Genomic DNA, 27512 nt, shown 5'->3' on the forward strand with positions numbered 1-27512 from the left:
CAGAAAGGCAGAGTATTATTTAAATGGTGATAGATTGGGAAATGTTGATGTACAAAGGGACCTGGGTGTCCTTGTACACCAGTCACTGAAAGCAAACATGCAGGTGCAGCAAGCAGTTAGGAAGGCAAACGGTATGTTGGCCTTCATTGCAAGAGGATTTGAGTACAGGAGCAAGAATGTCTTGCTACAGTTATACAGGGCCTTGGTGAGACCACACCTGGAGTACTGTGTGCAGTATTGGTCTCCTTACCTAAGAAAGGATATACTTGCCATAGAGGGAGTGAAGGTTCACCAGACTGATTCCTGTGATGGCAGGATTGTCATATGAGGAGAGATTGGGTCGACTAAGCCTGTATTCACTAGAGTTTAGAATAGTGAGAGGGGATCTCATTGAAACGTATAAAATTCTGACAGGGCTAGACAGACTGGATGCAGGAAGGATGTTTCCCCTGGCTGGGGGGTCTAGAACGAGAGGTCACAGTCTCAGGATACGGGGTAGGACATTTAGGACTGAGATGAGGAGAAATTTCTTCACTCAGAGGGTGGGGAACCTGTGGAATTCTCTAGCACAGACAGCTGTGGAGGCCACGTTACTGAATATATTTAAGAAGGAGATAGATAGATTTCTGGACACAAAAGGCATCAAGGGGTATGGGGAGAGAGCGGGAATATGGTATTGAGATAGAGGATCAGCCATGATCATACTGAATGTCGGAGCAGGCTCAAAGGGCCAAATGGCCGACTCCTGCTCCTATTTTTCTACGTTTCTATGTTTCTATGACACGATTACTTCCAATTCCCCTAGTTTATTTCTCTCCGGGCAATTAGGGATGAGCAATAATTGCGATCCTGCCAGCATCACACAGAAACAGACCAAAAATAAATCAGAGTTGGAGCCTTTAGCCCTTGGCCCAACTCTCTGGAACTTGCTGCATTACTCTTGACCTTCAAAAGCCTCCTCAATGCATCTCACTGACCTCCTGCTCAGTCACTCCTCTGTAAAACACCACGGGTGATTGGGATAAAAGCACTATGACAATGCATGTCATTACTTTTCATTCTCAATCTCAGGTTAAATTGGTTAAGACCCGAAAACGGGCGTGGGGATCATGGTGCACGATTAACCCGCACCCGTTCATTGCATTGCACATTAAATTGGGGCTGTCTGCTCTTTTAAATATTTGCGCTGTTCATTAGCTGCATGCATCGGCAAGGGGCCTGATACCGCGAGTGGCTAGCGCTACTTAAAGGCAGCCTGCACTTCTTGAAGGGGAGGTATATTGTGGCTGCAAGAAGTGGTGGGATTCCTTTGTGAACTGAATCTATGCTGTAAAAGATTGAAGAATGGCTGAACATGTGAGAGACGTGCACCAAGGTTTCCGCTAATGCACTGGAGGCCTTTGTGGGAGGGATGAAAAGGAAGAGAGGTGTCCTGTATCCGCAGGGGGACACGAGGCCCTCCAGACACATGCTCAGGAGGCAGTGGGAACAAATAGCGGCGGAGGTCAATGCCAGGAGTGTTGCTCCAAGAACATAGATGCAGTGCAGGAAGAAGTTTAACGATATGACATGAGTTGACATGGTGAGTGAGTTCATCTTCAAATGCCATATCCTACCAACTGCACCACTGGTCTCAGCCACTGCTCAATTCACCACTCCAGCTCGCCGGAGGGTGAGGTCACACACGAGTTCTGCTGCAGAGGACTCAGATGAGGACTTTGATGGGCCAGGCTGCAGAAGGCCGATGGGTGTACTCAACCAAATGCTTGGTGCACTGGGATGCCTGTCAGAAAGCTTGCATTCAATATCAAGAGCATGGAGGTATCCAGCACCAACTTGGCATAGGGTTTTACGCAGAGCTTGGAGTCCATCCTTTCCAACATGGAACAAATGGTCACCTCCATCAGCACACCTATGGTGCAGCGTCTGATGGCCGATGTCACAGTTTCCATTGCAACACATCAAAGGTTTGAGTGGAATCTCAGACTGCTGCCACCATGGGTCTTCCAGGCCCTCACAGCAGTCCATCAATCTGTTCTCCAACAGATCATTAGGATTGCTGAGGTGCCGCCCTGCGAGAGTGGCAGTGGCTCCAGGGAGCACGAACTTGCTGTCCTCTCTCAGGTTGACAGCATTCCTGCTCCCACTCCACCAGTGCCCGTGCTGCTGCCTGTCAGCCAGCCAGCCCAGACTGCTGAAGCCCTTGCCGAGGTGGAGCAGTCCGCAGCTGGACCCTCTATGCCCAGAGCTGCTCGAGGTCGTCCTCCAAGGCCATCTCCAGTTTCCTCAATTGAAGGAGGCTGCATGCTGCAGTTACTGGGTTAGCACTGCACAGGAACACTAGGAAAGGCAAAGGCACACGGGAGACAGGCACTAAGGGAATGCACAAGGATGATTATTTTATTTTTGTTTGCATTATGTCTTGATTGAATTTATAAATTTGGATTGGAATGTGCACTTTCTGTTGGTTTTTATTTTTGTGTTGTGGCAAAGAGGACGATGTGATGGTTAGTGATGGAGGATAGGTGAGGAGCGTGGGACTGTTGGTGAATGGGGAGGTGTGGTTGAGGTTACTGGTACACTTCCTCCTCCTCCTCGGCTTCTCGCCTGATAGATGGTGGCAAGAGCTGTTCCCTCATAATAGTCAGGTTGTGAAGCATTCAGCATATTACCACAAACCTTGATACCCGCTCAGCTGAGTACTGCAGGGCTCCAGCAGAGCGTTCCAGGCATTGGAAGCATTGCTTGAGGATGCCGATGGTGTGCTCTCTAATGTTCCTGTGACATGTCTCTCATTGTATGCCTGCTGTGCACGTGTGTGTGGGTTCCGGACCGGAGTCATGAGCCATGCCATGAATGGATATCTCTTGTTGCCTATTAGCCAGCTTTTGACTTGGCGTAGTGGTTCAAATACAGGTGGCACAGGGGACTGACACAGTATGATGCGCTGCCTATGGTCACACACCAGCTGCACATTGAGGGAGTGGAATGCCTTTTGGTTCAGGAAAATGGCAGAGTTCATATGAGACACACCTAGAGTGATGTGTGTGTACTTAATGGCACCCTGCACCATGGGGAAGCCTGCAATCCCTGCAAACGTTAGTACTCGCTCCACCTGCTTATCTCTGGCAATAGGGAATAAGGTAAAGCTGTCTCTCTGTCTATTGTAACACTGTCCATGGTAAACTTGACTGAATCTAAAAGTGACCAAATGTACCGACAAGCTTTGAAGGCAAGAGACTGCTTGGCTAAAAACATTTATAAAATATGTGATGTGCTGATACTTTTCCTTCAAAAGATAAGATCTTGAAATTCTGTGAGAACCATGAGTCAACAATCCTGCAGATGTGAAAAACAATGACTCTCTCCTTGGAGTCTGGCCTTGGTGAACCAATGCGACAAAACAGATAGGAAGAGAGAGAGAGAGAGAGAGGAAAACATGAATTCTATGGGTGAGTTGCCAAGTTTTGGGGTATAAGTGTTATTGGACACTGACATTTGGGGCTATAGTCGATGGTGACCTGGTCAGTTGCCAGTTAAAGTTAGCCATTCGTCTATTATGGGCCCAGAAATTCGGGTCTCCACGGGTGAGTACGCACGGGGTACTCACCCGTAGGCCCAATGGAAGTGCCGGTTTCCTGCATGCACTGCGCATGCGTGGGAAACCGGCACTTCAGTTCCCCTGAAAGCAGGGGTTCAGAGGTCGAACGCGTGCGCGGGAGAGGCTGCGCGTGCGCATCGAACTTGTGTTTTTTTTTACAGGTTTTCCCGGGAAGGTAAGCCTGCAGAATTTAGGCATGTAAAAAGCAGGCGTAAGGCCTGCTTTTTACAAGGTAAGTGGTGAATTAATTAAAATTAAAACATTTTTTCCACAGGTTTATTATTTTTAAATACTTTAAAGCAAGGTCTGTCTGTGTGGAGTTTGCACATTCTCCCCGTGTTTGCGTGGGTTTCCTCCGGGTGCTCCGGTTTCCTCCCACAGTCCAAAGATGTGCAGGTTAGGTTGATTGGCTATGATAAAATTGACCCTTAGTGTTAGGGGGATTAAATACGTGGGGTTACGGGGATAGGGGTGGGATATGTGTTGGTGTAGGGGTTACGGGGATCGGGTGGGATATGTGTCGGTGCAGGCTCGATGGGCTGAAATGGCCTCTATCTGCACTGTGGGGTTTCTGTGATTCTGTGATTCTGTGAAGGTAAGTTTATTTTTAGCCCCGTTAGAAAATAAAATTATTTTTTTCAAAAATTTAAATTATTGTTTAAAATAGTTATTTCATGTAATTTATAGTTTATTTAAAAAATGTGAATTTTTTTTTCAATTTATTTGAAGATTTAGTGCTGTTTTAGGGCCGTAGTATTTATAAGTCTTGACAGCACTTCCTGTCAGACTTATGAATGGAGCATTCCCTGCTCCGATTGGCTCCCCAAGGCCCACGTGATCCCAGGGGACGCTTTGAACTAACTGTGCCCCTGGGATACGCAAACACTGCGCGCCGGCAGCGGGACCAGGCCCCGGATCGGAATTCCACGGGGGCCCACAGCTCAACGGCCGGCGCGCAAGGTAAGTGCAGGTCGGGGGCTTGCACCCGCGGGAAGCCCCCGACCCGAATTTCTGGGCCCATCATTGAATTGACCTCTCACCTGGTAAATAGTAACGTATGTGGTTTTGCTTATAATCACCTGAGCTTAAAGTCATGATTTTAGATGCTTGCTTGTAGTAAGTACATGAACTGAGTACAGTTTGTATTCTGGTAATTACTTGTAACCTCTTGTTGATTTTTAAGTAAAAGAAGTTTCACAGATTGATTAGGTTTTGTGTTGTCTGTTCCACGTGGGGTCTGAACTCTATAAACTGTCAGACAATAAGAACATCTTACAGCTAATTGATGCCCGAACAGGGACTCGTTCGGAACAAACAATGGCAAAGACGATGGATGAGTTAGTCACAAAATATATGAGGGGGAAATTACCCCTCAGGGAGGGGTGGGTACGGGCCATAATAGACAGTGATGATCCCAAGGGTCCATGTGTCAGCAAAGGTTAAGCAAATCCGATTGTTTATTGGCCTATCAGAGGCAGGTTAAATTTGATGAAAGGGTAAAGGTCAAGTTAAGGAAAGAAACAGAAGAAGAAAGGGAACGTAGAAACAGACTCAAGGAAAAGTTAGAACAGGAGGAGAGGTGGTGTAATAAAGAATAACAACTCGAGAGCCAGTTTATAAATAATCAGAATCGGTGCAATGCCTTGTCAAAAGAACTACCCAAACAGAGACATCGGGCAGAGCAGGCAGAAAAGATCAAAGTGGACCTGAAGGTTGCGTTTAGGGTCACCCAGAATCAGACTCTAGAGGAACGGAGTGCTCATGGGGACCACACTGAATGTAATAAGCGGATTAAGGAGTGGGAGATAAAGAGGGGAAAAGATCTAAGTTGCAGGCTAACCAATCTGAAAACTCAGCAAAGGAAGGAAACAAACAAGGATTTGGAGAGCCAGGGAAAGCTGCTGAGACGACAATTTAAAAGAAGAGAAAAAGGAAACTTAAAGTTTTACCGACTGTGCCGAGACAAATAAAACACAAGATTTGCTGAGTGAAAGGAACCTTAAAGGATGCTGGAATTTCAGTTTGTGTGAAAGTGTGTGTTAAAGTGTGGATGTGTTAATTTCAATTTAAGATTGTGCACCTAGACGTGGGAGAAACTTTGTGATTTGCAGTTGAAGTTAAAGACACTGCTGTGGATATATTTTGACTGGGACGGCTTGTACAGCAAACTATAAATCAGAAGCAGCTTGCTTTACAATAGATAAGCTTCAGCCTTGAAGTTACGGTTGACATGGTTTCTAATCGTGTCTGGTAGAAAATGAATTTGGACTTTCTGAAAGTATTTCGTTTTAATTGATTACAAAAAAAAAGCTATTTGATTTTATTTTTAAATCAATTTGAACGTTTACAAAGCACTGTTTTCTTAATTTGGTTACTTCAAGTCCGAGACGCCCACTTTTTAAGTTTTTGACAAGTAGCCTATGGTGAAATTGTATGAATGTTCCGAAGCTACAGGCTGAGGGAAGCATCTTCCTTTCTTCTGAAGTGGTACTGATTAGTTTGAGATATTGGTTTGAATTGAATTGGAGTTATTGAGGTTAATTAACCTGTTTAAACCAGACTATTATTGTGGCCACAGAGAAATTCTGGTTACTGTAAATTGTGTGAAAGCTTCTAGATCCAGACATGAGGCAATCACATCAACAACTGGTATTTTTGACATTTCTGACCAATTTCAAGTATGTTTCACCAGGAAAAAATAGAAATGCTATTGTTGTGTGTGGAGTTGTTTTACAAAATGTTTGTAGTAGTAACATAATTTTAAAGGCATGAAGATTATGTTTTAAATTTAACTGAAAGCTGCGAGAAGCTGTGTGACACAAGATGACGGGGGAATATATAATGGGAAATAAGGAAATGGCAGATCAACTAAATGCATACTTTGGGTCAGTCTTTACGAAGGAAGACACAAAAAACCTCCCTGGGATATCGGGAAAAATAGGGACATTGGCAAAGGAGGAACTGACGCAAATCAATATCTCTAAGGATATGGTGTTAAGGAAGCTAAAGGGATTGAAGGTGGACAAATCCCCAGGGCCTGATAACATGCATCCTAGGGTACTGAAGGAGGTGGCCCTAGAGATAGCGGATGCACTAAGGATGATTTTTCAGAATTCATTAGACTCGGGAACAGTGCCGATGGATTGGAGGGTAGCTAACGTTACCCCACTATTCAAAAAGGGGGGTAGGGAAAAAGCAGGTAATTACAGACCTGTAAGCCTTACATCAGTTGTGGGCAAAATGCTGGAGTCCATCATTAAGGATGAAATAGCGGAGCACTTAGCAAATGGGGACAGGATAGGACAGAGTCAACATGGATTTACAAAGGGTAAATCGTGCTTGACTAATCTATTGGAATTTTTTGAGGGAGTAACTGGTAGAATAGATGGGGGAGAGCCAGTAGATGTGGTGTACCTGGACTTCCAAAAGGCCTTCGATAAGGTCCCACATAAAAGATTAGCATGGAAAATTGAGGCTCATGGGATAAAGGGGAAAGTTTTGGCGTGGATAGGGAACTGGCTGTCAGATAGAAAACAGAGAGTTGGAATAAACGGCTCATTTTCTGAATGGCAGGCAGTAACAAGTGGGGTACCACAGGGATCTGTCCTGGGCCCCCAGCTGTTCACAATTTACATTAATGACCTGGATCAGGGAGTCGGATGCAGCATTTCCAAATTTGCAGACGACACTAAACTAGGAGGGGGGGTGGGCTCAGAGGAAGAGACCAGGAAGCTCCAGAGCGATTTGGACAGACTGGGCGATTGGGCGGATAAATGGCAGATGCACTATAATGTGGACAAGTGCGAAGTTATCCACCTTGGGTGCAGGAACGGGAGGGCAAATTATTATTTAAATGGCAATAGATTGGGAGAGGGGGAAGTACAGAGAGACCTGGGTGTTCTTGTACACCAGTCACTGAAGGCGAGCATGCAGGTGCAACAGGCGGTCAAGAAGGCAAACGGTATGCTGGCCTTCATAGCAAAAGGGTTAGAATACAGGAACAGGGATACCTTGCTGCAGCTGTACAGGGCACTGGTGAGACCACACCTCGAGTACTGTGTACAGTTTTGGTCGCCTCATCTGAGGAAGGATGTTCTTGCCATGGAGGGGGTGCAGCGGCGATTCACCAGGCTGATACCAGGAATGGCGGGAATGACCTATGAGGAGAGACTATGTAGTTTAGGGATGTACACACTGGAGTTTAGAAGATTGAGAGGGGACCTCATAGAAGTGTATAAAATTCTGACAGGTCTAGACAGACTGGATGCAGAAGGAATGTTTCCCTTGGCGGGTGAGAACAGAACTAGAGGACATAATTTAAGGATAAGGGCTAAACCATTTAGGACAGAGATGAGGGGGAATTTCTTCACTCAGAGAGTGGTGAACCTGTGGAACTCATTGCCACAGAGGGCAGTGTACGCCAGCTCATTAAATATATTTAAGAGGGAATTAGATATATTTCTACGGGCAAAAGGGGTTAAGGGTTACGGAGAGAAGGCGGGGACGGGATACTGAATTAAAGGATCAGCCATGATCTCATTAAATGGCGGAGCAGGCACGAAGGGCCGAATGGCCTACTCCTGCTCCTATCTTCTATGTATCTATGTATGACATTGATTGATAGTATCTGGGTTTGTCTTCGTTAGAAAAATGTTAATAGAGTCATAGATTTATACAGCACAGAAAGAGGTCCTTCGGCCCATCGTGTCTGCACCGGCCATCAAGCCTTATTCTAATCCCATTTTCCAGCACTTGATCCGTAGCCTTGTATGCTATGGCGTTTCAAGTGCTCATCTAAATGTTTCTTGAATGTTGTGAGGGTTCCTGTCTCTGCCACCCTTTCAGGCAGTGAGTTCCAGATTCCAACCACCCTCTGGGTGAAAAAGTTTTTCCTCAAATCCCCTCTAAACCTCCTGCCCCTTACCTTGAAACTATGCCCCTTGGTTATTGACCCCTCTACTAAGGGGAAAAGTTCCTTTCTATCTACCCTATCTAGGCCCCTCATAATTTTGTACACCTCAATCAGGTCCCCCCTCAGCCTTCTCTGCTCTAAGGAAAACAACCCCAGCCTGTCCAGTCTCTCTTCATAGCTGAAGTGCTCCAGCCCAGGTAACATCCTGGTGAATCTCCTCTGCACCCTCTCCAATGCAATCACATCCCTCCTATAGTGTGGCAACCAGAACTGCACACAATGGCCTAACTAGCGTTTTGCACAGCTCCATCATAACCTCCCTGCTCTTATATTCTATGCCTCGGCTAATGAAGGCAAGTATCCCATATGCCTTTTTAACCACCTTATCTACCTGTCCTGCTGCCTTCAGGGATCTATGTACATACACACCAAGGTCCCTCTGATCCTCTGTCCTTCCTAGGGTCTTACCATTCATTGTGTATTCCCTTGCTTTCTTAGTCCTCCCAAAATGCATTACCTCACACTTTTCAGGGTTAAATTCCATTTGCCACTGTTCTGCCCATCTAACCAACCCGTCTATATCGTCCTGTAGCCTGAGGCTTCCCTCCTCGCTATTTACCACTCCACCAATTTTCGTGCCATCTGCGAACTTACTGGTCATACCTCCTACATTCATAGTTAAATCATTAATGTACACTACAAACAGCAAAGGACCCAGCACCGATCCCTGCGGTACACCACTGGACACAGGCTTCCAGTCACAAAAACAACCTTCGACCATCACTCTCTGCCTCCTGCCACTAAGCCAATTTTGGATCCAAAGTGCCAAATTGCCCTGGATCCCATGGGCTCTTACCTTCTTGACCAGTCTCCCATGTGGGACTTTGTCAAAAGCCTTACTGACATCCATGTAGACTACATCAATTGCACTACCCTCATCCACACACCTAGTCACCCCCTCGAAAAATTCAATCAAATTGGTTAGACATGATCTCCCCCTGACAAAGCCATGCTGACTATCCTTGATTAATCCTTGCCTCTCCAAGTGGAGACTAATTCTGTCCCTCAGAATTTTTTCCAATAATTTCCCTACCACTGATGTTAGGCTCACTGGCCTGTAAATCCCGGGTTTATCCCTACTACCCTTCTTGAATAATGGTACTACGTTAGCTGTCCTCCAGTCCTCTGGCACCGCCCCTGTGGCCAGAGAGGTTCTGAAAATTTGTGTCAGAGCCCCTGCATGCTCCTCCCTTGCCTCACACAGCAGCCTGGGATACATCTCGTCTGGGCCTAGGGATTTATCCACTTTTAAGCCCGCTAAAACCACTAGTACCTCCTCCCTCTCAATACTAATATGTTCAAGTGTATCACAATCCCCCTGCCTGATTTCTATGCCTACATCATCCTTCTCCATAGTGAACACAGGTGCAAAATATTCATTTAAAACCTCACCCACATCTTCCGGCTCTACACACAGATTGCCACTTTGGTCCCTAATGGGACCCGCTCTTTCCCTGGTTATCCTCTTGCCCTTAATATACTTATAAAACACCTTGGGATTCTCCTTTATTTTGCCCGCCAGTGTTTTTTCATGCCCCCTCTTCGCTCTCCTTATTTCTTTTTTAAGTACCCCCCTGCACTTTCTATACTCCTCTCGGGCTTCCACTGTTTTTAGTTCTTTGTATCTGCCAAAAGCCTCCCTTTTTTTCCTAATCCATTCTTGAATATCCCTTCACATCCAGGGTTCCCTGGGTTTGTTAGTCCCACCCTTGACCTTTATGGGAACATGTTGGCGTTGGACTCTCTCTATTTCCTTTCTGAAAGACTCCCACTGGTCCGATGTGGATTTTCCTACAAGTAGCTGATCCCAGTCCACTTTGGCCAGATCCTGCCTTATCATATTAAAATCGGCCTTCCCCCAATTTAGAACCTTTACTTCCAGTCCATCTTTGTCCTTTTCCACGACTATCTTAAATCTAAATGAATTATGGTCACTGTCACGAAAATGCTCTCCTACTGACACTTCTATCACTTGCCTGGCTACATTCCCTAGAATTAGGTCCAGAACCACCCCCTCTAAGGTCTCTGTTGTGTAGCGGGGACTGCTGGTAAACAAGTGCCCTTGAGTATATCATTTAATTATCGTGTAATTGGTGGAATTGATTTGATTTAATTTAATTTGAATTAATTAAAGGGTAAGTCATGGCAGTACAGCTCGGCGCCGTGGTATGTTCCTCCTGCACTATGTGGAAAATCAGGGACACTTCCTTGTGTGCGGGAAATGTACCCAGCTGCAGCTACTGGCAGACCGCATTGCGGCGCTGGAGCTGCGAATGGATACATACTGGAGCATTTGCGATGCTGAGGACATCGTGGAAAGCACGTTTAATGAGTTGGTCACACCGCAGGTAAAGGCTGCACAGGCAAGAAGGGAATGGATGACCGCCAGGCAGAGTAGTAGGCACAGGCAGGTAGTGCAGGGGACCCCTGTGACTGTCCCCCTCTAAAACAGATATATCACTTTGGATATTGTTGGGGAGGATGGCTTATCGGGGGAAGGCAGCAGCAGCCAACTTCCTGGCAACATGGGTGGTTCTGCTGCACAGGACGGAAGGAAAAAGAGGGGTAGAGCTATAGTAATAGGGGATTCTATTGTAAGGGGAATAGATAGGCGTTTTTGCGGCCGCAAACGAGACTCCAGGATGGTATGTTGCCTCCCTGGTGCAAGGGTCAAAGATGTCTCAGAGCAGCTGCAGAGCATTTTGGAAGGGGAGATTGAACAGGCAGTTGTCGTAGTGCATATAGGTACCAACGATATAGGTAAAAAATGGGATGAGGTCCTAAAAGCTGATAGGGAGTTAGGAGGTAAATTAAAAAATAGGACCTCAAATGTAGTAATCTCAGGATTGCTACCAGTGCCATGTGCTGGCCAGAGAAGAAATAGAAGGATATTTCAGATGAATACATGGCTAGAGGAATGGTGCAAGGGGGAGGGATTCAATTTCCTGGGACATTGGAACCAGTTCTGGGGGAGGAGGAACCAGTACAAACTGGACGGTTTGCACCTGGGCAGGACCGGGACCGATGTCCTAGGGGGAGTGTTTGCTAGTGCTCTGGGGGAGGGTTTAAACTAAAATGGCAGGGGGTTGGGAACCTGAGCAGGGAGACAGAGGAAAGGGAAACAAGGATAGAAGCAAAAGACAGGAAGGAGAAAAGCAAAGGTGGCAGTCAGAGAAATCAAGGCCTAGAAATTCAGTTGCGTCCGCCGGCCGTTAGCGCCATAAGAGGGGTAGATTTCCAGCGCTAGGCACTTAGCGCCCGGGCGCAGGCCGATCTGCGCCTACGCCCAACTTCAGTTGACATTTAGCGCCGGCGCAAAGTGTTTGCGCCCGCTCAGCTGCGCGCGCAGCTTATGACGTCATTTCGTCGTGCAACGCTGTTTGTGCGCCCCAAACCGGAAATTCAGTGGCGCCCGCCCAATGTGGGCGTGGCGCTGTTAAGAACTGTGAAGTGGAACGCAGCAGAGGCCCTGCGGGCCTCGGGGAGCGCTAATTAAAGGGCACTTAGACTGAACTATAAAGGCCAGCCATTTTGCTGCAATGACTTTAGTGCTTTGGATTTCTGGACAGAGACCAAGGAACAGACCTTCCTGATTTGGGACAACATAGGAGAGGTATTTTTGGCTTCTGGCCAGAGCTTGGAAATTTCACTCATTGTGATTTCACTGTTTGCAAGTTTATTAAGGGGGCTGCATGGGGTTCCAACCCTCAGTTCCAGCATTATGTGCGAAGGGCTCGCAGACGCTGTGTGAGAGGGCCAGCCATGCCTAGACGCAGAGGGGCCATCAGGCGTCGGCAACGTAGGCCTTACCCACTCAGGGAATACCGGCAGCAGGTGTCCTATCTCACCATGACTGCCGCGCATTGTGTTAAGAGGCTGCGCTTCAGAAGGGAGGTGGTTGCAGAGATCTGCCAGCTGCTTCACAGAGATCTGCGTCCACAGCTGATGTGCAGGACGTCTCTGTCGGTGGAAGTGAAGGTCACGGTGGCTCTGAACTTTTATGCAAGCGGCTCATTCCAAGCCGCTGCTGGGGACATAGCGAACATTTCCCAGTTCGCCGTGCATCGCTGCATCCGGCAGGTCACCGATGCCCTTTTCGCAAGGAGACACCAATTCATCTCCTTCCCCATGACCCTAGAGAGGCAGGAGCAACGTGCAGTCGGATTTGCCAGGATCGCCGACTTCCCCATGGTGCAGGGCGCCATTGACTGCACGCATGTGGCTATGCGGGCACCTATCGACAATGCCGAGGATTACCGCAACCAGAAGGGCTACCATTCCCTCAATGTACAGCTGGTGTGTGACCACAGGCAGCGCATCCTAGCTGTCAATGCCCGCTTTCCAGGAAGCAGCCACGATGCATTTATCCTGCGCCAGACTACTGTGGCTGACATGTTCGAGGCACAGCCTCCACCAAGGGGATGGCTTATTGGGGACAAGGGCTATCCTTTGTGTACATGGCTCATGACCCCGCTCCGCGCGCCCAGGACCCCTGCGGAGGAGGCATACAACGAAAGCCATCAAGCCACAAGGAACATCATAGAGCAAACGATTGGCGTCCTCAAGCAACGGTTCCGCTGCCTGGATCGATCCGGCGGATCTCTACAGTATTCGCCGGATAGAGTCTCCCAGTTCGTCGTCGTTTGCTGCATGCTGCACAACCTGGCTATCCGCAGGACTCAGGCACTGCCACCTCACGTTGGACCACCACCTCAGGAGGACGAGCAGGAGGACCACGAGGAGGAGGAGGAGGAGGAGGAGTACCAGCCCAGGAGGGAGCCACAAGGTCCAAGGGCCGTCCGCCGGCGGCTTATTGAACGACACTTCTAGGCCCCCTGTCAGGGAATGGCTTGTGGCAATGAACGCACCTGAATGCAGCCGCTCCGCAAGCCCTCAGCCGTTTAACGCAACAACCACTTGAAACATGACACCTGGACAAGCTGAATAAATAAAAAGCTTTATTTAACAAACTCAGGGCCCTTCCCACATGAAACAGAAAAACAGACAACACCCCCAAAAAACAGTCAAAAACATATCTCACTCCCACAGCCTGGGGAGGAATAACAAAACTTGTCCATCCAATTGGCCTTCATCCTCGGCCTAACCAAGACAAACCCCCCCATACAGAACACAAACACCCCCATATAAAAAAACAGTTGCCTTCATCTTCAGCGTTAGCAAAATAAGCCCCCCCCCCATACAGAACACAAACACCCCCATATAAAAAAACAGTTGGCAACACACTCTACTTGGTGTGCCGACAGGGCGAGTCCTTGTGCAGGCTTCTCCGGCCCCTGCCCGACCTGTTGCTCCACCTCAACCTGGGCCCTGTGGGTGTTGCAAGGCTGGGGGAAGGCTCCTGAGGGGCACAATGCGTGACGGCAGATGCCCTTGGGGGTCGGCCTAGACGAGGTCCGGCCCTGGAGGGGCCGGCTGCTGACTGCTGCAGCTGTGGCTGGGCAGCATCAGTCTCTCCAGCAGCTCGTCGCAGCTTGGCTGGGGGAGTGGCAGTGGCGGCTGCATCAATGGGGGCAAGCTGGCTGATGCCAGGCGCTCGCTGGTCACCAGAGACACTGGCACTCGGCCGGGCTGGCACTGCAGCAAGCGCAGCAATCTGGTGAAGGCCAGACCGCTGTGCTGCAGCAGGGCGGCGGGTGCCCTGGCGATGCTTCCGTGACACAGCGAGTGTGGCAGAAGTGAGTGCCCGAACTGCCCTGATCTGTGCCCGCATCAGATCAGCCAGTGTCTGCACGGCACCACTCATGAACTCTCGACTCGCGTCCTGTGCTGCCGCGAGTTGGTCGACGCCCCTGGCCTGTGAGTCCCCGAAATCGGCCACACTATGAGCCAGGGACTCAATGGCCTGAGGCAACTGTCCCACAACCCCCATGAACTCGTTGTGGCGCCGCTCCGAGGCCGCAGACATTTCATCAAGGAGGCGCACCTCCTGGGCGAGGACCGTCTCCGGACTGGAGGCCGGACACCCCCTCTGGGGAGAAGGCAGCCGTGCTGCCCGACCCTTCCCGCGTGCCTGGACGCCACTGGGCCCAGGAGCTACACCCCCCTGCAACACTTCCCCCTGGCTCTCCTCCAGGCAAGACGTGTCCCCTCCATTGCCATCCCCTGGCGCGGATGAGGGTTCCCCCGATGTGCCGCCTTCCTCTTGGTCCTCGTCGTCCTCCTCTTCCGAGGGACTGGCACTCTCAGCTTCAGGGACCTCCTCCTCACCAGCTGAAAGCAGGAAGGCACAAGAGTAGCTTTAGAGTGAGGACAGGGCGTCAGCGAGGGAGGCATGATTGGTGGCATTATGCGCATTGGTCGGACAGTGGCAAAGGATGTAGATCTGAAGCGCAAGGGGAACGAGAGAGGTGCAAACGGTCATGTCCTTACCATTGGGGCCCAGCACAGGGTCGGCATCTCCAATAGCAACGGGGCCAACCACCCGGGCACGCATGAGTCGAGCCACGCGCTCCTCCAGGTCACTGAGCTCCTGGAACTGGGCACGCCCTCCCCCGGTGACAGTCCGGCTCCTCAGATTCTGCGCCAGCTTGGCCTGCAAGAGAAAGGATGGCCTCAAAGTACAGTGTGGTGCCCTGTTGTTGTGTGCACTGCCTCCCATGGTCGAATAGCTTGGCCAGTGTGGTGCCCTGTTGTTGTGTGCACTGCCTCCCATGGTCGAATAGCTTGGCCAGTGTGTGAAGTGCAGAAAGTGCTATTGATGATCATGCCAGTGCCATAGCTGCGGGAGGAGGGCTGGCCATTAGGTCTTTGAGGTCCCTTTGCCCATAATGTGAGGTGCACATGCAAGGATGAGGAGGACACTGGAAAGGGTACTCACCCTGACCAACCGAGTGAGGTCGTTGTACTTCTTGCGGCATTGGTCACCAGTCCTGGGGACATCGCTGTTGGCTGACACCCTCAGGGCGATTTCCCTCCAGGCTCTCCTGTACTGCCTCCTGGGAGCCTTCTTGCCACTGTCCGGGCACAAGATCTCTCTGTTCTTTTCCAACCCCCTAAGCAGCACCCTCAAAGCATGCTCTGAGAAGCGCTGCGCTCGTTCACGGGCCTTCTGCATGGCTTCAGGCGCTATTTGGGTCCACCAGCAGTGTTCAGGCCTAGCTGCAGGGCTCCACTATCCAGGGCGTGGCAGCAGACAAAGTCGACCCTTCCCCCTTTAAGAGCTGGCCGGCGTCAGGGTGTCTGCTGTCAATCAAAACATGACCGCACCTGCGCTGCGCCCGGCCTCGGCATTATCAGTCCGCACCGCCGGCTTAGCGCCTAAAGATAGGCGTGCAACGCCAGTTTCAGCGCTCGCCCAAACTCCTTGGCCAAAGCTACTGAATTTCGGCGAAGTGGCCTCCACTTTCCGGCGGGCGCTAACTTTACCGCCCGCCCGACTTTACCGCCCCAAAAGTGGCTAGACTGAATTTCTAGGCCCAAGGGTTTAAATCAAACATGGCCACAGTAAATAATAATTCTAAAAGGTCTAAGAGTGTTAAAAAAACAAGCCTGAAGGCTTTGTGTCTTAATGCGAGGAGCATTCGTAATAAGGTGGATGAATTAGCTGCGCAAATAGAGGTAAATGGATATGATATGATTGGGATTACGGAAACATGGCTCCAGGGTGACCAAAGCTGGGAACTCAACATCTAGGGGTATTCAATATTCAGGAAAGCCAGGCAAAAAGGAAAAGGAGGTGGGGTAGCATTGCTGGTTAAATAGGGGATTAACACAATTGTAAGGAAGGATATTAGCTCTGATGATGTGGAATCTGTATGGGTAGAACTGAGAAATACCAAGGGGCAGAAAACGTTAGTGGGAGTGGTATACAGACCCCCAAACAGTAATGCGGAGTTTCGGGATGGCATTAAACGGGAAATGAGAGAAGCGTGCAATAAGGGCACAGCAATTATCATGGGTGACTTTAATCTATATATAGATTGGGCTAACCAAATTAGTAACAATACTGTGGAGGAGGAATTCCTGGAATGTATACGGGATGGTTTCCTGGACCAATATGTCGAGGAACCAACTAGAGACCAGGCCATCTTAGACTGGGGATTATGTAATGAGAAAGGATTAATTAGCAATCTTGTTGTGCGAGGCCTTGGGGCGGAGCGATCATAATATGATACAATTTTTCAATTGAAGAAATTCCTCATCTCTGTCCTAAATGGCTTACCCCTTATCTTTAGACTGTGACCCCTGGTTATGGACTCCACCGCCAACGGGAACATCCTTCCTGCATCTAGTCTGTCTAGTCCTGTTAGAATTTTATAAGTTTCAATGAGATCCCCTCTCATTCTTCTAAACTCCAGCGAGTATAAGCCCAATCGACCCAATCTCTCCTCATACGTCATTCCGGCCATCCCAGGTATCAGTCTGGTGAATCTTCGCTACACTCCCTCCATGGCAAGCACATCCTTCCTCAGATAAGGCGACCAAAACTGCACACAATACTCAAGATGTTGTCTCACCAAGGCCCTGTACAACTGCAGCAAGACATCCTTGTTCCTGTACTCAAACCCTCTCGCTACCAACATACCATTTGACTTCTTAACCGCCTGCTGCACCTGCATGCTTACCTTCAGCAACTGGTGCACAAGGACACCCAGGTCTTGTTGCACTTCCCCTTCTCCCAATCTATTGCCATTCAGATAATAATCTGCCTTCCTGTTTTTGACACCAAAGTGGATAACCTCACATTTATCCACATTATATTACATCTGCCATACTTCTGCCCAATCACCCAACCTGTCCAAATCATCCTGGAGTTTACCAGCACACACGCCCACCCAGCTTTGTGTCGTCTGCAAATTTGGAGATTTTACATCTAGTTCCCTTGTCGAGATCATTAATATATATTGTGAATAGCTAGGGTCCAAGGACCGATCCCTGCGGTATCCCACTAGTCACTGCCTGCCACTCGGAAAAAGACCAGTTTATTCCAACTCTTTGCTTCCTGTCTGCCAACCAGTTCTCTATCCAAGTCAATACCTTGCCCCCAATCCCATGTGCCTTAACTTTACACGCTAATCTCTTATGCGGGACCTTATCGAAAGCCTTCTGAAAGTCCAAATACACCACATCCACTGGTTCTCCCTTATCTATTTTACCAGTTACATCCTCAAAAAATTCCAGTAGATTAGTCAAGCACGATTTACCTTTTGTAAATCCATGTTGACTTTGTCCGATCCTGTCGCTGTTTTCCAAGTGCGCTGCTATTACATCTTTTATAATGGACTCTAGCATTTTCCCCACTACCGATGTCAGGCTTACTGGTCTGTAATTCCCTGTTTTTGAATGCTGGAAGACGATCAGCAATGCATCTACTATTTCTAGGGCCACTTCCTTAAGTACCCTAGGATGTAGATTATCAGGCCCTGGGGATTTATCGGCCTTCAATCCCATCAATTTCCCTAACACCATTTCCCTACAAATACTGATTTCATTCAGTTCCTCCCTTTCATCAGACCCTATGTTCCCCGACATCTCTGGGAGGTTATTTGTGTCCTCCTTAGAACTAGGGGGCATAATCTTAGAATAAGGGGCTGCCCTTTCAAAACTGAGATGAGGAGAAACTTCTTCACTCAGAAGGTAGTAAATCTATGGAATTTGCTACCCCAGAGAGCTGTGGAAGCTGCAACATTAAATAAATTTAAAATGGAGAGAGACATTTTCCTAGCAGATAAGGGAATTAGGGGTTACGGGGAGAGGGCAGGGAAGTGGACGTGAGTCTAGATTCAGATCAGCCATGATCCTATTGAATGGCGGAGCAGGCCCGAGGGGCCGTATGGCCTACTCCTGCTCCTATTTCTTATGTTCTTATGTTCTTAAGACAGAACCAAAATATGTATTTAATTGGTCTGCCATTTCTTTGTTCCCCGTTATAAATTCCCCTGATTCTGACTGCAAGGGACCTACGCTTGACTTCACCAATCTTTTTCTCTTCACATATCTATAAAAGCTTTTACAGTCAGTTTTTATGTTCCCTGAAAACTTACTCTCATATTCTATTTTCCCCTTCTTAATTAATCCCTTTGTCCTCCTTTGTTGAATCCTAAACTGCTCCCAATCCTTAGCTTTACTACTTTTTCTGCCCAATTTATATGTCCTCTCCTTGGATCTTATGCTATCCCTAATTTCCCTTGTTAGCCACGGTTGAGTCACCTTTTTTGTTTTATTTTTATGCCAAACTGGGATGAACAGATTCTGTAGTTCATCCATGCGGTCTTTGAATGTTTGCCATTGCCTATCCACCGTCAACCCTTTGAGTGACATTCCCCAATCAATCCTACCCAACTCGCGCCTCAGACCATCGTAGTTTCCTTTATTTAAATTATAAATTCCCCTGATTCTAACTGCAAGGGACCTACACTTGACTTCACCAATCTTTTTCTCTTCGCATATCTATAAAAGCTTTTACAGTCAGTGCTTATGTTTCCTGCAAGCTTACTCTCATACTCTATTTTCCCCCTCTTAATTAAACATAGAAACATAGAGATAGGAACAGGAGTAGGCCATTCGGCCCTTCGAGCCTGCTCCGCCATTCAATGAGATCATGGCTGATCTTCGTCTGAGATCTTAGCTGATCTTACCAGTTCAGTACCCCGTCCCCGCCTTTTCTCCGTAACCCTTAATCCCCTTAGCCTTCAGAAATATATCCAATTCTCTCTTGAAAATATTTATTGAATTAGCCTTCACAGCCCTCTGTGGCAGGGAATTCCACAGGCTCACCACTCTTTGAGTGAAGAAATTCTTCCTCATCTCTGTTTTAAATGATTTGCCCGCTATTTTTAGACTGTGGCCCTTGGTTCTGTGCTCCCCTGCCATTGGAAACATTCTCTCTGAATTCAGCCTGTCCAGGCCTGCCATAATTTTATATGTTTCGATGAGATCCCCTCTCAATCTTCTAAACTCCAGTGAGTACAAGCCCAAACTATTCAATCTCTCCTCGTAGGTCATTCCCGCCATTCCAGGTATCAGCCTGGTGAATCGCCGCTGCACTCTTTCCATGGCAAGAACATCCTTCCGCAGATGGGGCGACCAAAACTGTACACAATACTCCAGATGCGGTCTCACCAGCACCTTGTACAGCTGTAGTAAGGTATCCCTATTCCTATACTCGAACCCCCTTGATATGAAGGCCAACATACCATTTGCCTTCTTAATCGCCTGTTGCACCTGCATGCTCTCCTTCAGTGACTGGTGCACAAGAACACCCAGGTCCCTCTGCACTTCCCCATCTCCCAATCTATTGCCATTTAGATAATAATCTACCCTCCTGTTTTTACCCCCAAAGTGGATAACCTCGCATTTATCCACATTATAGTGCATCTGCCACGTATCCGCCCATTCCCCCAACCTGTCCAAATCGCACTGTAGCCTCCTGACATCCTCATCAGAGCCCACCCCTCCTCCTAGTTTAGTGTCGTCAGCGAATTTGGAAATATTGCATCCAATTCCCTGATCCAGATCATTTATATATATTGTGAACAGCTGGGGTCCCAGGACAGATCCTTGCGGCACCCCGCTGGTCACTGCCTGCCACTCCGAAAACGAGCCGTTTATTCCAACTCTCTGTTTTCTATCCGCCAGCCAGTTCTCTATCCACGTTAATACTTTGCCCCCAATCCCATGAGCCTTAATTTTGCATGATAATCTTTTGTGTGGAACCTTATCGAAGGCTTTCTGGAAGTCAAGGTACACCACATCCACTGGCTCTCCCCCATCTATTTTACCAGTTACTTCCTCAAAAAATTCCAGCAGATTAGTCAAACACGATTTACCCTTTGTAAATCCATGTTGACTCTGTCCGATCCTTTCCCCATTTGTCAAGTGCTCCGCTATTTTATCCTTAATAATGGACTCTAGCATTTTGCCCACAACCGATGTAAGGCTTACTGGTCTATAATTCCCTGCTTTCTCTCTACCCCCCTTTTTAAATATTGGGGTAACATTAGCTACCCTCCAATCCACGGGTACTGTTCCCGAGTCAATGGAGTTCCGGAAGATGATCCTTAGAGCATCTGCTATCTCCAGGGCCACCTCCTTAAGTACCCTAGGATGTAGTTTATCAGGCCCCGGGGATTTGTCGGCCTTCAGTCCCCTCAACTTACCCAACACCATATCCCTAGAGATACTAATTTCTGTCAGCTCCTCCCTCTCATTAGTCCCTATGTTTGCCGATATTCCTGGGAGGTTATTTGTGTCCTCCTTTGTGAATACAGAACCAAAGTATGAGTTTAATTGGTCTGCCATTTCCTTATTCTCCATTATATATTCTCCCGAATCGGACTGCAAGGGACCGACTTGGGATTTTACCAGTCTTTTCCTCCTGATATACCGATAAAAGCTTTTGCAGTCTGTCTTTATGTTTGCTGCAAGTTTACTTTCGTATTCTATTTTCCCCTTCCTGATTAATCCCTTTGTCCTCTTTTGCTGTATCCTGTACTGCCCCCAATCTTCCGGTCTGGTGCTTTTTTTTGCCAGTTGATATGCCCTTTTTTTGATTTTATGCTGTCCCTAATTTCCCTCGTTATCCACGGTTGAGCCACCTTTTTAGGTTTATTTTTATGCCAAACCGGTATAAACATGTTCTGGAATTCTTCCATTCTATCTTTGAATGCTTGCCATTGTCTATCCACTGTCAATCCCCCCAGAAACACCACCCAATCAATCTTACCCAATTCCCGTCTCATACCCTCGTAATTCCCTTTATTTAAGTTCTGGACCTTAGTCTCTGATTCAATTTCCTCACTCTCCATCTCGACTGAGAGCTCGATCATATTATGATCGCTCTGACCCAAGGGGCCTCGTACAAGAAGATTGTTGATAAGTCCCTTCTCATTGCACAATACCCAGTCTAAAATGGCCTGATCTCGAGTCGGCTCCTCGACATATTGGTCCAGATAACCGTCCCGAAAACATTCCAGGAATTCCTCCTCCTCAGAATTTTTACTAATTTGGGTAGTCCAATCAATATGTAAATTAAAGTCACCCATGATGACAGCTGTGCTCTTATCGCACGCTTCTCTAATTTCCCTTTTTATGCCTTCCCTCACCTCCATATTACTATTTGGAGGCCTATATATCACACCCACTAACGTTTTCCTCCCCTTGCTATTTCTCATTTCTACCCATACAGATTCCGTTTCATCCGAGTTAATATCCTTCCTTTCCATTGCATTAATCCTTGCCATACTCTCTTGTGCTGTTACATATTTGCTCTGCTTTCCAGGCTGACTTGTTTTTCCCTCTATATTTGGCTGTGCATCACCCCCTACTATAGCTCCACTCCAAACCCATCCCCCTGCCAAGTTAGTTTAACCCCCCCCAACAGTACTAGCAAACCTCCCCCCAAAGATGTTGGTCCCGTTCCGGTTCAGGTGCAACCCGTCCGACTTGTACAGGTCCCACCTTCCTCAGAAACAGACCCAGTGATCCAGGAAACTAAAGCCCTCTCTCCTGCACCAACTCTTTAGCCACGCATTCATCTGCTCTATCTTCCTATTCCTATACTCACTAGCATGTGGCACCGGGAGTAATCCAGAGATTACAACCTTTGAGGTCCTGCTTTTTAATCTGCTACCTAGCTCCCTAAATTCTTGTTGCAGGACCTCATCCCTCTTTCTACCTATGTCATTGGTACCAATGTGAACCACTACCTCTGACTGTTTGCCCTCCCCCTTCAGAATGCCCTGCAGCCTTTCAGTGACATCCTTGACCCTGGCACCAGGGAGGCAACATACCATCCTGGAGTCACGTCTGCGGCCACAGAAACGTCTATTTGTTCCCCTTACGATAGAATCCCCTATCACTATTGCTCTCCCACTCTTTTTCCTGCCCTCCTGTGCAGCTGAGCCACTCGTAGTGCCATGGACTTGACTCTTGCTGCATTCCCCTGAGAAACCATCTCCCCCATCAGTATCCAAAACGGAAAATCTGTTGGAGAGGGAGATGGACCCAGAGGACTCCTGCACTACCTTCCTAGTTCTTTTACTCTGTTTGGCGGTCACCCATTTCCTGTCTGCCTGTGCACTCTTTACCTGCGGTGTGACCACCTCGTTAAACGTGCTATCCACGAAGATCTCAGCTTCGTGGATGCTCCACCGTGACTCCAGCCACAGTTCCAGCTCTGAAACGCGGATTTCGAGTAGCTGCAGCTGGAGACACTTCCTGCACATGTGTTCGCCCTGGACACCGAAAGTGTCCCTGACTTCCCACGTAGCACAGGAGGAGCACTCCACGCTGCCGAGCTGCCCTGCCATGTCCTACCCTTAATTTACTCCCTTTACTTCCTTTAAATTAAATAATATTAAATACACTAGGGACCTTACTTCCCTTTAAACACTACTTACTCTAGAGACCTTACTTTGACTTTAACGACTGGACTGTAGAAATACTCACCAGGTCCTACTTACCAATCAACTCCTTCCCTGATTGTGATGTCACTTTAGTGGTTTCGCAGTTGTTGTTGTTTGACTGCTCCCGCTCTCGGACTCTTTCCTTGGTGTAAAGTAAAAACCAATTCCCAACTCGCAGCATCTGTTTAAACTGCACTCAGGTTAATAGGTTAACTAACCTATTCAAATGTGAAAACCCACCTGTCTTTTTTGATTGGGAAAGCTTTGTTAAGATTTACATGAAGTGATGCAATTGCATGCATCTGACAATTTGCTCCGCCTCCTTACAAACCTGCAAAGGAGTTAACCCTTTCTGCTGACAGCTTCTTTTTTTAATTCACCACACAACAACTAAATTTTAAGATATTGGACATTATTAAATTTAAGCTTCTTCATTTTAAGTGAGTATTTCCCCACAGTGACAGAAGATAAGGGCCGAGAGCCGCTTCGGTCGGGAGCCACTTCGCGATCCAGCAATCGCATATGCAGGAGTTGGCTGACCGTTAACTCCTCTGACATCAGACGTTTTGTGTGCTCCTGTTCCATTTTCTCCATCAGCTGCTTCTGTTGTCTTTCCAGATTCTCCAACTCTATATCAAAGAACTCTTTCGTTGCATTCAACTCTTGCTCACAACGGCGAAGCATTTGTTCTAATTGCTGTTGTAGTTTGAAATGGAGTTGAGTTCGAGCCCGGTGTCCCTCAGAAATGGGCACATCAGTAGACTTGCCAGACTCAGAATCCACAGTTAAACTATGTTGTTGTTGCTCAGTGGAATTCTGTGCTGAAACTTTGTCTTTTGCACCTGAGTTGGGCTTACCATCATCCGTTCCAGAGTCTGGGCCGACTATCTTCACCGAGTTCTCACTCGTTATTGTTTGTAGGAAATGCCAGTCCATATTCATTTTCCTAATCCACTCCCGTCCTAGTAGTGGAGGACCTCCTTCAGATATCACATATAAGTCCATTATTTGACTGTCTTCGCCCTTGTGGACCACTGCAACCTCTATTTTCCCGATGGGGTACACTCTTTGCCCCGTGTATGTTTCCAATATAATCCCCGTATCCTGTAGGGGAATATGTTGGAATAACTTTCCGTAATCTTTCTTATTTATGACCGTCAATGCCGATCCAGTGTCCAATTCCAGTTTTACTTGGACTCCTTCTATCTGAAGAGTGACCCAAATTGTCTGGAGGTCTGCACCCTTACCAGCGTTGAGTACTCTTAAGCTAGCCAGTTCATTACTGCTAGCGTCTGAATCGGACTCCTGTTCGGTCACCTTGTGTACCTTTGCGTATTTTCCTTGCGGTGACTTCTTGTTGCTGGTCTTCTTCGCTGACCTGCATACTCTAGCTATATGTCCAAGCCTACCACAAGTTCTACATTCTTGGTTTTTAAACCAACACTGGTTCTGATCATGCGTTGTCTTTCCACAACGATAACATTTGCCAGAACTCACACCCAATTTGTGTGCACTGAGCTCCGGTGACCGTAGCTGCATTACTGCCGTGCCTCTCGCTGCGGCTTCGTGTGCTGCTGCCATAGTGACCGCCTTCTCAAGCGTCAGCTCATTCTCCTCGAGCAGTCGCTTTTGTGTATCCTGTTTAAATAAACCACACACAAATTTGTCTCGAAGTGCCTCTGTCAGTCCCGTTCCAAACTGGCAATATTTCGCTAATTTACGCAATTCCAGCAAATAATCAGCATTGCTTTCATGCTGTAGCTGCCTTCTGTCGTAAAATTTAAATCGTTCCGCTAGCATCAGCGGCGTGGGGTTTAGATGATCTTTCAGGACAGTAACAATCTCATCGAACGTCTTATCCGCCGGTTCATCTGGTGATAACAGGTGTTTCAATTGCCCGTATGTCTTCGCACCCATTAAATTTAATAATGTTAGAGCTTTATCTTGGTCACGAATTTTATTGGCCTTACAATAATTTTTTACTCTTTCAACATATATGGCCCAATCTTCGAGGTCACTATCAAAGGTGCTAATATTCCCGTGTTTAGGCATTGTAGATTTGCAATTTCTCAGATTTTTTTTTTTTTTACTGCTATCCAAGATGGCGGCTTCCCGCTCTTGCCGTCGTCCTCCGCCCACAAAATGGCGGTTTTCCCGCGCTTGGCGGTCTTCACCCATCCCCCAACGCCGTCTCCCTTCAGCCCCCGAGTGCGGCCCTTATCTTCGCCGCGATCGCCCGAGTGCGGCCCTTATCAGCGGATGCGATCGCTGGATCGCGAAGCGGCTCTCGGCTCTTATCAGGAGATGCGATCGCTCCGTTGAAACGCCTCCCGCTCGAAGCGGCTCTCGCGCCCTATTCCTCCAGCTCCCCCAGCCCCGTTCGTGCGGCCAACGCGGTCGACTGCCTGTCGCGTCGCTGCCCGGCTCAGACAACGGCTTACCCACCACCAAGCTGGAGAAGAAGCTGATGGTCGCCGATGGAGGCTCCGAGGTCAGGATGTCTTCCAGTGGGGTGGAGAGGGTGGAAACCTCTCTGCAACGTCCTGGCTGTGGACGAAGCTGCCGTGGAGTGACTGCCGCAGGGTCCGAATCAGACTCGTCGCCAGTGTTAAATCTGTGAGTTGTTCAAGTAATTAATACTCAGACTTAATCAGTAACAATAAAACAGGTCTTTACTGGTTGGAGGTAGGGACTATACGTAGGTCTTTACTTCATGCCCACAGGCGGGAACTGAGGGGAGATCAGTACCCACAGTACTATTTATACCCCTATGGCCAGGAGTGGTACTGCGTATCACTACGCCCAACAAGTAGTGCAGTCCTGTCCATAGGTTCAAAGTAGCACACATATTACATACACAACAACGGCCAAGACCTTAGTTAGAGAGGTATTCTCCAGATGTGGTAGAGTCAGACCAGGGAAGTAATTTTACAGGTCAGGTAACGCAAACCACTCTGAAATTGCTTGGGATTGAAGGGAAATGGCACATAACCTACAATCGGGGATTGTGGGAAGAATGAACCGTATGTTGAAGTCGGCCCTGCGAAAGGAATTAAACGAACAGTACGCTAAGTGGGATGAGGGATGTAAGAGCCATAAAAGCTTAAGAAAATACTTTAAAATAGTGGCTAAATGGCATAATACAGTTAATTTACCTGACCGACTTATTGTATTAAGAAACCCCCTATTTTCTTGCTCCAGTAGTATAGTCCGACACCCCCTTCATTCTTGCCACAATGGAACAGTCCCTAAGCCACACATGGGTGCAGCCATTTTACAGTTTAAACTGCACGTGGTGAAAGAGGCAGAAGCTGTGAGGTTTGGAGCAGTACAGTTTTTGACCGTGTTCGTTTATACGTGTTTGCTTTGTAATTCCGTTTGTTAAGTGTTATAGTAAACAGTTTAAAAGACAAAGCTACGTTTGGGAACGTTTTATTTCGACACGCGTCTACTCGTTGTTAAAGGCCCCACAGCTCAGTGGCCTGCCTGCTTGGAAACTAAGAAGCGCCACTACATTAGTCAAAAACTTGCTCCCTAAGAAGGAAGGGACGGAATCGTCGGCGAACGTATACATGAATGGTCACGGAGCCAGACGACAATATAAGAAAGCGAAGGTACAGTGACTGTTACTTGCTTTGTTCATTCTATTGAGAAGCTAAATAAGAGCTGCGGGTAAAATGGCCGAGGCCTTGCGGAGCCAGGAGCTTCCCTCAGCCAGAAGGATTGCTAGCCAAAAGAGGGAAATAAAGCTCACCCCAAAGGCAATGGAAGAGAAGTTACATAGAAGCATAGGTGCAAGGAAGGCTAAATTAGCTCAGATAACTGGAAAAATGAAGATAATTGATCGCCTCATGGAAGATAATGCTAATATTAAGAAAGCTGAAGACATACTGTATTACGATTTCTCCAAGCTGCATGAAGAATTTAATGTACTCAATGAAGATGTATTAGCACTTCTGTCTGAAGAAGAGGGAAACGATGATCAGCACAACTGGTTTGATCTTAAATCAACCAGCATTAAGGACTATATCAAGGCCACGGAACAGTGGATTTTAAAGATTCGTCAAGATGCTGATACAGCAGAGAAAGATAAAGTTGACGATGAAGTCGGACCAGACGATAGCATTTCAGAGACTTCCGCCAGACCGAGCAAAAATCGAAAAGAAGGTAGCTCTGTTTCTGGACGCAGGTCAGTCGCTTCCACCACAAGCTCGTCGCGACGCATGAGAGCGGAGGCTGAACGGGCGGCGTTGATGGCGCGCGCAGCATCTTTAGATGAGAAGCAAGCTCTTGAACGGGAAGAGGCCCAACTGCAGGTCCAAGAGGCCCAACTGCAGGCCCAACTGCAGGCCCAAGTGCAGGCCCAACAGGCCCAAGTGCAGGCCCAGCGGGCCCAGGTGCAGGCAAAGAAAGAACGGCTGGAGATGAAAACAGCTATCGAGGTCTCAGATGCCAGGTTGAGTGCGTACGAAGATTATGAAGGCTCACGGGACGGCGGGAGCCACTGCCAGTCAACGTTGCCACATAGAGTTGGATCCAGGGCACCTTCAAGAGTTACAACAGAGCCCGAAAG

General features: G+C 47.9%; 1 protein-coding gene across 1 annotated transcript in view; it reads right to left on the reverse strand.

Annotated features, from left to right (window-relative positions):
* Positions 1–27512, reverse strand: part of LOC147123877 (disintegrin and metalloproteinase domain-containing protein 12-like) — a 503908-nt gene that overhangs the window by 409675 nt on the left and 66721 nt on the right. The window lies entirely within an intron of this gene.

This window comes from Somniosus microcephalus, chromosome 2 (genome assembly GCF_052327205.1).
Source record: "Somniosus microcephalus isolate GS21.2 chromosome 2, FLI_Smic_1.0, whole genome shotgun sequence".
NCBI classification, from domain to species: Eukaryota; Metazoa; Chordata; class Chondrichthyes; order Squaliformes; family Somniosidae; genus Somniosus; species Somniosus microcephalus.